The sequence below is a fragment of the Orycteropus afer genome, unplaced genomic scaffold, assembly GCF_000298275.1.
Source record: "Orycteropus afer afer isolate SDZICR_OR568_19922 unplaced genomic scaffold, OryAfe1.0 scaffold00137, whole genome shotgun sequence".
NCBI classification, from domain to species: Eukaryota; Metazoa; Chordata; class Mammalia; order Tubulidentata; family Orycteropodidae; genus Orycteropus; species Orycteropus afer.
In genome coordinates, this window is record NW_006921724.1 from 211,544 (window position 1) to 227,463 (window position 15,920).

The window sequence follows — 15,920 nt, forward strand, 5'->3', positions numbered from 1 at the left end:
CTCTTTCCCAAAGATTACATGGGCAGTTGATTCACAAGGACTTTTTGAGATCAAATGGAAATTAAATAGGCTGAGAATTGCGGGACATCTTCAGTGACATGGAGGACTTTTCAAACTCTCTTCCTCTCCACTTTTCTCATATTCACCAAAAATTGAACTGATTGGAAATCCTACCACCTCTCTCACTCATGTCAACCTCTCCCAACTGAGCATCTTTAACCCTTAGCGTTGAGCCGGTGGGCTTCAATGTGCCACATAACCTCTATCTTACAACTTCTATGTTCCTCTAAATCAGTAGTTTTCAACTGGGTGCAAGCCCCAGGGACATTCAGTCATGTCTGGAGATACTTGGGTTATCACAACTAGGAGGAGGGTTGCTCCTGGCATCTAGTGGGTAGAGACCAAGGATGATGCTATTCATCATACAATGCACAGGATATCCCCCATGACAATTATCTGGCTCCAAGTGTCAATTATTCTGAGAAAGAGAACTCTGCCTTAAATGTATTATCAAGTACATCTTCTAAATGACTAGTCTATTCAGTTTGAGTTGTGATTTGACACCTTTTGCTGCTCTTCCTTGCCTAGGAAGCTCCCATCATCAAGTAAGAGGAATGAAGAACTGGAGGAGTCCTCTAACTTGGAAAGGAGCCAACAAGTACATGACACCCACAGTAAATGAAAGTGAAGGGAGACTCAGAGAGCCTGGTGCATCTCTGGGGGCCTGTCTAAAGAGAGGCCTCCCTTTGAAAGTCAGAGCACTCAGTCAATCCAACTCACAGGAAGGCTCAAGATGAAAGGTCGATGAGAGACATGTAAAGAGAGTACTTTTGTTTCTAAGCTTATGGGGCAGGGTGGAGAATTTCTTACCTGAGCCAAACCACACACACCTCTATTGGTCCATGAAAAATATCCACATCAATGAGACAAAATAATGCTCATGCCTTGGCTTTTCATGCCTATTGCACACAGAGCTTACAAAATGAAATGGGAGGCTTATTTGTTTAGTGGAAATTCTTAAATAATGGCTCTGCTTGTTGCAGCAGGTAAAACTTACAGCTTAATTGTACTGGATTTTTCCAATACAAGATTTCTCTGTTTGACAATATTTGAACAGATGGTATACACAGCAGCACCTATGACAGCAAGATGCGTGATTGGTTTCCAGTCTGAGATCCGGAGCTAAATGTTGCACACTGTGGGTTTGGAGTTCCCAAAGACTTGCCTTCTGTGTTACTTATACTCTATAGTTATATTGGGTGCTTTCATTTCCTCCAACTTATTATTTAGGGTTGCTTTCAGCTGCAAATAGTAACAAACTCAACTAAGAGTGGCTTAAGCAATAAAGACAATAAATCATGCCACATAACAAACAGCTTGTTTGCCGTCGAGTTGGCCCCGACTCATAGAGACCCCTCCTTGGGTTTCCGAGGCAGTATCACTACGGAAGTAGGATTGCCCCACCTTCCTTCCGAGGAGTGGCTGGTGGATTTGAACCGCCAGCCTTCTGGTGAGCAGTCAAGTGCCTTAGGCACTATGCTACCAGAGCTCTTAACAAACAGCTTGGAAGTAGAAAACTCCAAGACTGCTGTTGTGTGGCTCATTGATGTCATCATGGACCATTTTTCTGGGTAGATGTTCTCGTTTGGTTAGATAACCATGTCATCATCTTATGGTCACAAATGACAATCACAATCCCAGACACAGCAACATCTCAAATGCAAGATAAAGTGTGGGCAACAAACAGGGTAACCAAACATCCAGTTTGCTTGGAATTGATGGGATTCCAAGATCCAATTTTTAAACTGGGAAAGTCCTGGGAAAACTAAGACAAGTGGGTCACCCTGTCATTGCTAATTGCTGTTGGGTAGGCCTCAACTCATAATGACTTGATGTATAACAGAATGAAATTTTGCCAAGTCCTGCACCATCTGGACAATTGGTATGTTTGAGTCCATGATTGCAGCTATTGTGTCAGTCCATCTCATTGAGGGTTTCCCTCTTTTTCAATGACTCTCACTTTACAAACATGATGTCCTTTTCTAGCAATTGATCTTTCCTGATAACATGCCCAAAATAAGCAAGATGAAGCTTTGCTGTCCTCACTTCTAAGAAGCATTCTGGTTGTACTTCCTCCAAGACTGACTTGTTTGTTCTGTAGCAGTTCACAGTATGTTCCATATTCTTTGCGCATGCACCATATAACCTTCTTTTATTGGGTAAACACATCTTTCTCAAAACTTCAGCATATTCTCCTTATACTGGGTGGGTCTGAACTGCCAACCTTCCAGTTAGCATCTCAGCACTTAACTGCTGCACCAACAGAGCTCCTTATAATAATAGCTATCTCTAACACCTTGACTCTCCTATCTTAGTTTTCAGTCAGTCTACAGCTCAGGATGGAGAAAGAAGTAGTATTTATTGGACTCCCCCAAAACCCTACCTATGTTAAGAGAATAAGAAATTCACTTATATTCTTCATTCATTTAACTAGTGAGTCCTTACTATGTGCATTTAATAAATGATGCACCTGTGAACTAAGCATCCACAGATGGTTGTTAGGTCACAGATAACTAAGTGAATATTGAGATAATTCATTTCATTATTGAGTCTTTATTATGTTCTGGGTATTCTTCACAGACTGCCAAAAGAATGAACAAATCAATCTTCCAAGAAATACAACCAGAATACTCTTTAGAAACAAGGATTTCAAGACTTCAGCTTGCTTACTTTGGACACTTCATCAGGAAAGACCAATGGCTAGAAAAGGACATCCTGTTTGGTAAAACAGCAAAAACGAGGATAACCCTCAATGAGGTGCATTGACACAATAACCAAAGCAGTGGACTAAAGCATACCAGCAATTATGAGGATGGATTAGGACCAGGCAATGCTTCATTCTGTTATACGTAAGATCACCATGAGTCACAGCCGGCTCCCCAGCAACTAACAACAATAAAAAATATTCTTCTAGGATCTAAGGATCCAGCCAAAGATAAAACTTCCTGTGCTCAAGGAGCTTACATTCTGCTGAAGGTGGCAATCAAAACGCAAAGGAGGAGAAAAATAAGGATGGGAGTTTGAAATCATAGGTAAGGCATCCAGAGAAGGCTCAGCAAACAATATAGATTTTACTGCAAATTTTCATGGAAGCAGAGAAGGTTTGCCTCACATATCACATAGCAAGTAACTAAAATTCTTTTCACTATTGCTCTTCTCTTAAAGTTCCTTTCAGGCTATACTTTCTTCTGACACTCTTGCCATCTTTCTTCTCCCTAACAGCTACTGTGGTCTTATAAAGCACCCATGGTCCTCCCTGTGAAGTGTAACCCTCCCTCAAAGAGGTACAACTGGACTACTTTTTCTGTGGAATTCTGGGAAAGACAGCTGCCTTCATTTTGTTGCAAAGGATTATGGACTTTATCATTAAAGCAGTGGAAAATTGGTTAGAAGTTTTAAGCAGGGGAGTGAAGGAATCAGATACATCCTTTAAAAGGCCTCAGTGAGGAGACAACAGTATCTTGCTTTCATATACTACCTTGTTGTTGTGTTGTTACGTACCATCGAGTCAAATCCGACTCATAGTGATCCCTCCTTGGGTTTCTGAGGCAATATCGCTACGGAAGTAGATTGCCCAACCTTCCTTCCGAGGAGTGGCTGGTGGGTTTGAACCACCAGCCTTCTGGTTAGCACCTTAAATCCTTCTCAGAAGAATCTGTGCATGTTATATTATTTGAACTTCAAAACAATCTCATTAGTCAGATACCATTGAGTTAGCTCTGATTCATGGTGACACAATGTATAACAGAACAAAAGGTTGCCTAGTCCTGAACTTCATGATCATTAATATGCTTGAGTTCATTGCTGTGGCCACTGTGTATTTTGGGTGCCAAAATACACTTCCAATCTAGGAGGCTCCTCTTCCAGAACTACATTCAACAATATTTTGTTATGATCCATAGGGTTTTCATTGGCTGATTTTTGGAAGTAGATCATCCGGCCTTTCATCCTAGTCTGTCTTAGTCTGGAAGCTCCACTGAAACCTGAGTGGCCTGGCTAGTATTTGAAATTCCAGTGGCATAGCTTCCAGCATCCTAACAACATGAAAGCCACCACAGTACAACAAACTGACAGACAGGTGGTGGTGGCAATCTTATAAGGGCATAAATCCTTGCACTGTTGCTTACTAGGTATGTGACTATGGCAGATTTACTAGTCTCCTTGTTTCTCTAATTTTTATCAGTAAAATAGAGATTATTATACCTATTTCATAGTATTGTGCTAAGAATTTAATAACTTAGTACAAATAAGTGCATAGAAATTGCCTGGCACATAATAAGCTCTCAGTAAATGCTGGCTATGACTTCTTGTGGTAATTTTAAAACAAAGCTCTTATGAAATGCAAATCATCAAAACAACAATGAACTATCATTTCACCCCAGCAATAATAGCAAAGTTCAACAAGACAGAAAATAATAAATGGTATTGAGGCTGCTGGTGGGACTGGAAAATGGCACCACCACTGTGGAAAATGATATGACATTTCCTTAAAAAACTGAAAATAGAAATACCATTTGATGCAGCATTCCATTACTAGGAATATATCCTAAAGAGGTGAGAGACAGAATACAAACAGACATATGCATACCCATGTTCATTGCAGCACAATTCACTATAGCAAAGAGATGGAAACAGCCTAAATGTCCATCAACAGCTTGTTTCATAACCAAACTATGGTACACTCACACAATGAAATACTATGCAACATTAAAGAATAATGAAGAATACATGAATCATCTCGAAACATGGATGAATTTAGAGACATTATGCTGAGTGAAAGAAATCAATTACAGAAGGACAAATATTGCATGAGCCCACTATTGTAAAAGTAAAGGAAAGTTTATTCAGGGAAGGAAACTCACGTTTTTGGTTACCAGGATGGGAGGGAAGGGGAAGGAAAATATAGGACTAATTGGGGGTCACTTGCTGACTTGGGTGAGAGAAGGAAGGAATGGTATGGAGTCTGTGACCAGCATGGTGATACTGGGGAAAAGTAAAACACTGAAATGTACACAAAATATAGACAACAGAGGCAAATATTACATACACAACACTGCAGTATCACACACCAAATACCAGGCTATGGATTCATGCATAGACATGTGAGAAGAGCAGACGGGGGTAGGTGAACAGGAATATGCACTAGACCAAGGATAGATTTGGCTGAAGATAATCTTACATATGCACTTGTGCTACAAAATTAGCCACATACATTACAGAAGCAACAGAAGACAGGGTTGGAGTAACTTCTCAGAGACAACCAAAGATCTTGTGAGAGAGAATCACCAGGTCTGGGACTTGGAACCATAGTCTAGTGGAACACAATGCTCAATTGGCATACACAGTTCATAAAAATTTTGTTCTACAACCTAATTTGGTGAGTAGCAACTGGGGTCTTAAAAGCTTTCCAGTGGCCATCTAAGATGCAAATATTGGTCTCCTCTTGTCTGGAGCAAAGAAGAGTGAAGAATATCAAAGTTATCTGGAAACAATTTTTCCAAAGATAAGAAGGATCATGAGGACCTCAGCCTCCACAACCTGAGACCAGAAGAACTAGATGATGTCCAGCTACCAAAGCTAACCACTTGGAAAGGAATCAAATCTGGAGATCCTGGATAGAGTGAGAAGAAAAATGTGGGACAAAATTCAAAAGCCCCAAAATGACCAGAATTGCTGGTCAGAGAGAGACTGGTGGAACCCCAGAGACTATGGCCCTGGGTTACCCTTCTGGCCAAAAAATGGACTCACTTACATGTGTTGGCTCTCAGCCTAACAGTAGAAAGACCTACATACAGAACACCTACCCCAGGTTGATGCACCTACCTACTCTAGGGAGATGCACCCCTTGGAGCAATCAGCCATGTGACACCAGAGGGGTAGATTTACACAGAGGGAAAGCTGAACAGACAGGAATGCATGGATGAGAAGGGCACAGGGAGGAGGTGGTCACAGTGGGGAGAGGGAAGGAGAGGTTTTTACAGTTGGAGATGGTAATTGGGCTGTGAAATCAGATGTACATGAACTGTTGAATGTAAAACAAGTTTGCTATGTAAATTTGTGCCCACAGCACAATAAAAATGTAAAACAAAACAAAAAATCATAGCTCTTACTAAAACATAGTAAACTCTTTTTCACTCCTCCCATTGAGAGTTGGGGGGGGAGTGTCTACATACCCTCTTCTTCTATTTGGGTGGTCTCTAGACTATCTTGACTAATAAGATACAGGACAAGTGTTGCTTTGTGACTTCCATGGCTGGATCATAAAAATCCATGCCCCTTGCACCTTGATCACTGGAACACTTGCCATTGGAGCTCCAAGCCACCATGTAAAAAGACCAACCACCCAAAGCCACATACCAGACAGGCCTTATGTGGGCACTCTGGTCCATAGTCTAAGCTGAGCCCAGCCTTTCAGCCATCTTTGTCAAGGTGTCAGACATCTCAGTCACTTCAGATGAGCCCATTCACCAGCTGAGTACAACCAAGTGACCTCTATTCCCCTCTGGAAGAGAAGAATTGCCTAACCAAGCTCTGCCCTAATACATGACTCAGAAAATTGGGCACTGTTTTAAGCCTCTAAGTGCTGGGATATTTTGTCACCCCAATATAGATAACTGGAACACAACTACCACAATCACTTTTTTTTTTTTTAACTTTTTATTGTGTTTTGGGTGGAAGTTTAAAGGGCAAATCAGTTTTCCATTCAACAATTTACACACATTTTGTTTCATGTCATTGATTGCAATCCCCTCAATGTGATATTACTCCTCCCACTTCCTCCCTATGTTTCTCCTTTCCATTCTTCCTTCTCTCCTAACCCTTCCTGCCTTCTGAACTTTGTCCTTGGGCAAATGCTGCCCTTTTGATCTTTAATGGTTGATTGTTCTAAGGAGTGTGTACCTTCTAGAAGTATTGTTTACCTGGTAGACCTGTCTAGTGTTTGACTGAAAATTGAGCTATGGGAATGAGTTCAGTTCCAGATCTGAAGGGTGACCAGGGATCATAGTCTTAAGGGTTCCACCAGTATTAATCCAATCAGTAAGCCTGGCCTTTTTTATGATTTTGAATTTTGTTCCACATTTTTCTCCCACTATCTCTAGGCCTTCCATGTAATCTCTTTCAGAGCAGTCAGTAGTGTTCCATCTAGTTCTTCTGGTCTCAAAGTCATGGAGGCTGCTGTTCATATGGTCTATTAGTCCTTTGGATTAATTGTTTCCATGTGTCTTTGATTTTCTTCACTCTTCTTTGTTCCAGGTGGGAAGAAACCAATAATTGTCCTTTAGATGGCCACTTGCAAACTTTTTAAGACCCCAATTGCTACTCACCAAATTAGGATGTAGAACCTTGTCTTTGTGGACTATGTTGTACCAATTGACCCTGATGCCTCCCAAGACTATGTTTCTAAATCCCCAAGTCCAGCAATTCACTTCCTAAGGGTTTTTGGTTACACTCAGAAGTTTTCATAACTTTGTGCCCTATATGCTGTACTATGTTCATGGATATATTTGTTGCATATGTAAATATATATGTAGAAATATCCTCTGTCAAATCTGTATATGTTCATGAGTATGATCCCATACAATTACTTCTTATTATTATCTATTGCTATTATCATTACAAGTATCAAAAGACAGATTTTTTAAAAAAGTAAAAACAGTTGCCGCTGAATTGATTCCAACCCATGGAGACTCCATGTGTGTCAGAGTTGAACTCTGCTCCTTAGGGTTTTCTTTTTTGTTGTTGTTGTTTTGTTTTTTCTTTTCCCATAGGGTTTTCAATGGCTGATTTTTCAGTAGATTGTCAAGCCTTTCTTCTGAGGCACCTCTGGGTGAACTTGAACCTTTAATATTTCAGTTAGCAGCTACAGCAAGTTAACCATTGCACCACCCATGCACAGATATGACAGGAGCTCTGGTGGCATAGTACCTAAGGCATTTGACTGCTAACCAGAAGGTGGGCAGTTCAAACCCACAAGCAAGTCTGTAGAAGGAAGACTGGGCAATCTACTTCCATGAAGATTACTACCTTGGAAACCCAATGAGGGTCTCTATGAGTCAGAATCAACTTGATGTAAGTGGGCTTGGTTTGGTTTTTGGTTACAGAGCAAGAAATGAAGGGACAGAGAATTAAAGGGTTTGACCAGACAAGGTATGAACACCACAGTCTCCTGGATTATGTGTCCTTCCTCCTGGGCAGTCTGTCTACTTGACTTGAGTCTTACGCTGACCATTTCTGGCTGTTAAACTGCCCTTCAGAGAGTTAGAGAAATACTTCTGTGAACTGCTTCTCCAGGACTCCTCCTTGAAGAAAATGACTCATTTTATGGGATTTAGCCCTAAAGAACATATTGAGCTCTGGAGACAGTAAAACACCACCAAGTCGATATTCATCATTAAAAACACTGCAAAGCAGTTTTTGGTTCAAAGAGGAACCAAATGTCAGGTTAAGACATGTCCCCTCTTTTTGAATAAAAATAATATAATTAAAATGCTTGGGTTCCCCTGAATATAAGAGAGGAGCCTTGGGAAATCTGAGTTGTGTGATCCACCAGCCAAAGAAGACAGACGCTAATGATCTTATAGTATTGCTACTTCTCAAATGGAAGGAAAACAATGCATTTCTTTTAATCAATATTTATGTAACACTCTCCAAAATCTGTACTTGCTGAAGTAAAATATAACCTTTCTTTCTTTAAACATTTTTACTTGTTACTCAAATAAGAAGTTATTTTTTCAGAATTAGCTACATCTGTCAGTCCCACATTCCTGAGTGCCACATATAAAGATCTTACCATATTCCACCTTCTCAATAACTTTCTCTTTTGCTTAACTTTTCCTTCAATTTTTATTTGTTTTTGACAACTCCCTCAGGTTTCCTGACAGGAGAAATCTTTAAGTCTAGGATAATATGGTTTTTATGTTCAGTGCCACACTATTTTTTTATTAGAATTTTCAACTCAGAATAAGATAGTTCAACAAGACTGTGCCAAACACAGTCAGTTTTTTATTAATGGTCCCCCAGACTCAACTTACAACTTTAAGCCTAATGCACCAACTTTCTTGCTTCCTTCATCGATTTAAGAAGTGTCTAGTGTGTTCTTAAATGTGTTTTTGTTGGATTGGCATATATTTTAGCTCTTTGGTAGGAAAGCATAAGTTAAAACCAAAAAAAAAAAAAAAACAAATCCACTGACATGGAGTGGATTCTGACTTGTAGCAACCCTGTATTGCAGAGTAGAACTGCCCCATAGGGTTTCTAAGGTTTCATATCTTTATGGAAGCAGACTGCCTCATCTTTCTCCCACGGAGCAGCTGGTGGGTTCAAACCACTGACTTTTTGGTTAGCAGCTGAATGGTTTAACCACTGTGCCAGCAGAGCTCCTTAAGCATGGATTAAATAAGCAAAAATTAATTGGATTCTATCAATGCAAAATTTCATGCCTTTATTTCCATTGCTTCTTTATGAGTGTCATAAATTGATTATGATGAAACTCTTCCTTTCCCATAGTTGATCGTTGTTTATAATCTCTTAATTTTAATTTAGTGATCAGAAACCAGTTGATGCTTTTTCTATCTTTAGACCATTGTTGAAAAGCACAAAAATTATTTATTTCTACATTCCATATAGTGACTGTCTCAGTCCCCATAGCTTTCCCATAGACAATGATGTGGTGGTGGTAGTGTGTTGCAGAATCAGTTCTGATTCATAATGACCCTATAGGACAGAGTAGAACTGCCCATAAGGTTTCCAAGGTGTAATCTTTATAGCCACTGCTTGTCTGTCAATTTGTTGTACTGTAGTAGCTTGCGTGTTCCTATGATGTTGAAGGCTATGTCACTGGTATTTTAAATATGAACAAGGTCACCTATGGTAGAAAGATTTCAATGGAGCTTCCAGACTGAGAAGAAGAAAGAGGAAGTCCACTTTGGAAAAAAATTGGCCATTGCAAACCTTATGAATATCAGTGAAGCATTATCTGATATAGTGTCAGAAGATAAGCCCTTCAGTTTGGAAGGCACTCAAAATACCAGTGGGAAAGAGCTGTCTCCTCAAAGTAGAGGTTACCTTAATGACATTGATAGGGTAAATCTTTCAGGACCTTCATTTGCTGGTGTGGAACAACTCAAAATGAGAAGAGCTACACACATCCATTAATAATCAGATCATGGAATCTATGAAGTATAAATCTAGGAAAACTGGAAGTTGTCAAAAATTAAATGGATTGGTATTGGCCATTTTGTATCAGACTATCATATGATCTTCTATGCCAGGAATGACAAACTGAAGAGAAATAACATACCATTCATCACAAAAAGAACATTTCGAGATCTATCCTGAAGTACAACAGTGTTAGTGATAGGATAATATCCATATGCCTACAAGGAAGACCAGCTAATACTATTATTATTCAAATTTACACACCAGCCACTGAAGCTAAAGATAAAGAAATTGAAGACTTTAATCAACTTCTGAAGTCCAAAATTGACCAAACATGTAATCAAGATACATTGATAATTACTGGTAATTGAAATGCAAAACTTGGAAACAAAGAAAAAGTGCTGATCGTTGGAAAATGGGACCTTGGTGATAAAAATGACCCTGGGGATTGCATGATAGAAGTTTGCCAAACCAATGACTTATTCATTGCAAATATCCTTTTTTTCAACAACATTAATGGCAACTATATAAGTGGACTTTGCCGGATGGAATATACAGGAATCAAATTGACTGTACCTGTGGAAAGAGGCAACGGAGAAACTCAATATCATCAGTCACTGCCCTTGAGAGAACAATCATGGGAGAAGGAAGGGCACCTTATGCACAGCGAGACATCTTAGGGGGCAGGAGAGTATGGAGGGATGGACACTGGGAAGTGGTACCTTGGGGAGGAAATTGGAGGGGAGCTGTTGCATTGTGGTAAACTGTGGTCAATGACATGAGACAAAGTATATGTGAACTGCTGTATCGAGAGTGAATTTGCTCTGTAAATCTTCACCCAAATCTAAATAAAATAAAATTAAAAAAGAAAAAAAGAAGAAACCTACAAAAAATATATATATATCATCAGTCACAACAAGGCCGGAGCTGACTGTGAAACAGAAACATCAATTATTCATATGCAAATTCAAGTTGAAGCTGAAGAAAATTAAAACAAGTCCATGAGAGACAAAATATGACCTTAAGCATATCCCACCTGAATTTAGAGACCATCTGAAGAATAGATTTGACACAGTGAACACCAATAATGAAAGAACAGACAAGTTGTTGGATCAAGAATATCATACATGAAGAAAGCAAAAGGTCATTAAAATGACAGGAAAGGAAGAAAAGACCAGAATGGATGTCAGAAGACGTTCTCAAACTTGTTCTTGAATGGAGACTAGCTAAAGTGAATGGAAGAAATGATGGAGTAAAAAAGATCTGAACAGAAGATTTCAAAGGGAAGCTTAACAAGACAAGGTAAATTATTGTAATGAAATGTACAAAGACATTAGAAAAACAAAAAAGAAGAACATGCTCAGTGTTTCTCAAGCTGAAAGAACTGAAGAAAAGTAATCAAGCCTTGAATTCAATATTGAAGGATTCTGTGGGCAGAATGGAAGGTCTAGTAGTGTAGTGCCTAAGGCATTTGACTGCTAACAAGAAGCCTGGAGGTTTAAACCCACCAGCCATTCCTCAGAAGGAAGACTGGGCAATCTACTTCCCTAGCGATACTGCCTCAGAAAGCCAAGGAAGGAAGAATTCAAAATGAAGTCTCATCAGTGATCACCATGCTATATGCCTCTAGCATGTTAGTGCTTGAAAAACTAGGTACAGCAGTTGAATTAGGGATTCTGGTGCTCTGGACAGCTCACTGAGTCAGAGTGCACCAAACTCAGAGGAGTGGAATTAGAAAGGAGAAAGGGACAAGCCAGGAAAAAAATAACAAGATCAGAGGGTCTATCCTGTGGAGCACCGACAGGCAGCCAAGAAAAGCCATCAGAGACTTCCCTGGGGAAGCACCAACCAGCAGGTGAGAAAGGCCATCTGAGACCTCCATGGGTTAAGGAGAAAGAGACACCACACAGCATACCAGTGACCACACCAGCATATCAGCAATCACCCCAAGGATCTACCTTCAGCACCTGATTTTATCGGTAACTTGGGTTGGCTAGGTGCAAACGGGCATGTCCAGCACCACTGAAACCTGAGTAGCGAGTTCATTGGTGCTACAGCAGCATGGGTCCAGGGAGGTGCCCCTGCAGCGGGTCACTGATCAGGCTTGGGTCAGCTTAGTGGCATTGAGAGGCCTGAGTTTGACTTTATCAGTTATATTGGGACCACAGATTACTAACAGGCACTCTCCTGACTCCAGTGCCACAGAAACCAAGCAAATATTTGGCACCACAAGTGAGCAGACCCACAGGGGAGCTCCCACAGTGGATCATGGTCTGGATTGGTTGGGCTGGTGGCACAGGTGGGTGGGCCCAAGGAAAGGAGCCCCTGCAGTGAATTGTGGAGCCAGCTGTCTCAGGTCGGCCTTTTGGCACTGAGGGGCCTTGGAAGTGGGGTTTTTGCATGTGTCTGAACCTGGCAGAAGGTGGAAACCCCCTAACAACTGGAGTTTTTGCTGAAATTGAGCCGTGGGCCTTTGAATAACAGTACAATGTCATGATTAGCAGCCCATTCAAAGCCTTAGAAACCACTCCTACCAATAGGGAACTTCCCTTCTCCCAATCTTCCGCTCCCACCTTCTCCACCAATAACTTCACTCATCCAATAGAAGAAACCACATTCAGCCACCATAATAGCTCCTGGTTCAAACTCTAAACCCTCTTTACAACAAACAGAAACCCATATCCACATTCCACACAGTGATTCCACCACCACAAGGAAAACTGCAGAGCAACCCAGAATACCTGAATTAATAACTAAAAAAAAATAAAATACACCAGTTTAGCCTTTTCAAAATATTAAACCATAAAACCAAGACAAAACAAATCAATATATAACCAACAGTTAAAGACAACCTCAAAATGTCTAGGAAACAACAGGCAACCCTAAATCAAACAAAACAAAACAAAAAAGGATAAGGCATTAGAAGCAAAATTACAAACAAATGTCTCATAAAACATGGAGGAAGAGGAGGCAATAGAATTATCTGAGAAGGAATTTAGAAGGTATGTTTATAGAGCTTTACAAGAGCCTAAGGAAAACCCAAACAGAAGCAAGGAAAACACAGACAGTTCCCTGGAAGAACTCAGGAAAATCATTCAAGAACAAAATAACAAGATTAATGCACAATCAGAACTCATACAAAAACAGCAGTTAGAAATCCAGAAGATGAATACCAAAATTACAGAATTACACAACACAGTAGGAGCACAAAACAGTAGGTTAGAACTTGCTGAAGAATGCATATCTCAGCTAGAAGACAAATCCCTGGACACCAGCCTATTGAAGAAAAATCAGAACAAAGATTTAAGAGAAATCAAGAGAACCTAAGAATTATATGGGATGACATGAGAAAAACAACATACAACTCATTGGAATTCCAGAACAAGAAGAGGCAAATAAAAAAATTAAAAAAATAAAAAAATTGCGAAAATTGTGGAAAACCTGCTAACAGAAAACTTCCCCCATATCGTGAAAGAAGAAAAGATATTTGTCCAAAAACTCATAGAACCCCACACAAGATAGATCCCAAGAGAAAAACACCAAGACATATTATAATCAAACTCTCCAAAAACAAAGACAAAGAAAAAGTTTTGAGAATTGCCTGGGACAAAAGAAATATTACTTATAATAATCAAATAGTTAGGCTGAGCTCTCATTACTCAGCAGAAACCATACAGGCAAGAAGGCAACGGGATGGCATATATAAAACACTGAAGGAAAAGAATGTCCAACCAAGAATCCTATATCCAGCCAAATTATTCATCAAATATGAAGACGAAATCAAGGCATTCTCAGACAAACAGAAATTCCCTTAAATTTTGAAAAACAGACCAACCCTGCAAGAAATCCTTAAGGAAATCCTTCCAATAGAGAACCCACAACAGAGATCAACAAAATCAGAATACGTGGAATCAACACTAAAACCGAATCAGAAATGGAAACTCAAAATAAGACCATAAAACATTGTACACTAAAAACCAAGGAAGTCAATCAGCACACGACAACAGCAACTAACCTGTCAGAGGGAATAAAACGTCTAGGTACAAACTTCCAAATGAAGAGGGAAACAGGACAACGTCTTCACAGTATTCACTGTTCTAAAAATGCAGAGACAAGAATATGCTCCAAGGCAACCACAGAGAAATTTAACAATCCCCCTAAGCAAATCCAGAAGGAAGGAAAACATATGGTTTTAATAAGCACAAAACCAACAATAAAGAAGAAAAGGGAGAAAGCATTAGGCAACAAACCAAACTCAGCACAGAAAAGTACATGGACCAAGGAAACACCAACAACATGACAAAAAAAAAACACAATAGAATGACAGCAATCAATTCACACCTATCACTAATTGTACTCAATGTGAATGGACTATCAAATGCACCTATCAAGAGAAAGAAAGTGGCAGACTGGATAAGAAAAGAAGACTCATAGATATGCTGCCTATAAGAGACCCACCTTAGACACAAAGATAAAAACAAATTAAGAGGTAAGGGATGGAAAAAAATATACCAAGCCAATGGAAACCAAAAAAGAGCAGGAGTGACAATGTTCATTTCTGATAAAATAGACATTAAGGTGAAAAACATCACAAGAGACAAAGAAGGACATTATATGATGATGAAAGGATCAATTGACAAAGAAGACATTATAATAATACATATTTATGTACCCAATGAAAGTACTCCAAAATATATGAAGCAAATATTAACTGAATTAACAGGGATAATAGACAACTCTACAATAGCAGTAGGAGACTTTAACACACCACTTTCAAAGAGGGATAGGTTCACCTAGAAAATAACTCAACAAAGATACAGAAGAGCTCAACAACACAATCAATCAACTTGACCTCACAGACATATACAGAACATTTCACCCAACAAAAGCAAAATTCACATTCTTCTCCAGTGCACATGGATCCTTCTCCAGAATAGACCATATATTAGGACACAAAAGAAGCCTCAATAAATTCAAAGGCATTGATACTGCAAAGCATCTTCTCAGACCACAATGCAATAAAATTAGAAATTAATAATAGGAAGAGCAAGGAAAAAACATCAAGCATATGGAATATGAACAACTCACAGCTCAAAAACTACTGGGTAATAGAACAGATAAAAACTGAAATAAAAAAATTCCTAGAAATAAATGAGAATGAAGATGCATCACACCAAAACCTATGGGACACAGCAAAAGCACTACTCAGAGGCCAGTTTGTAGCAATAAATGCATACATCAAAAAAGAAGAAAGAAACAAAATCAACACTCTAAACTCATCAACTCCAACAACTAGAAATAGAACAACAAAAGAATCCTACAGTATCTAGAAGGAAGGAAATAAAGATCAGAGCAGAAATAAATGAAACAGAAAACAAAAAAAAAAAAGAGAAAATCAACAAAACAAAAATCTGGTTCTTTGAAAAGATTAATAAAATCAATAAACCATTGTCAGGTCTAACAAAAGAAAAGAAAGAGAAAATCCAAATCACATCAATTGTAAACAAAAAAGCTGTCATCACAATAGAACCAACTGAAATAAAAAAGATACGGACAGAATATTATGAAAAACTGTACTCCAACAGATTTGAGAACCTAGAAGAGATGGACAAGTTTCTAGAATCACAAGACCTACCTAAATTATCCCACTCAGAGACAGAAAACTTGAACAGATCTATAATAAAAGAAGAAATTGAGCAGGT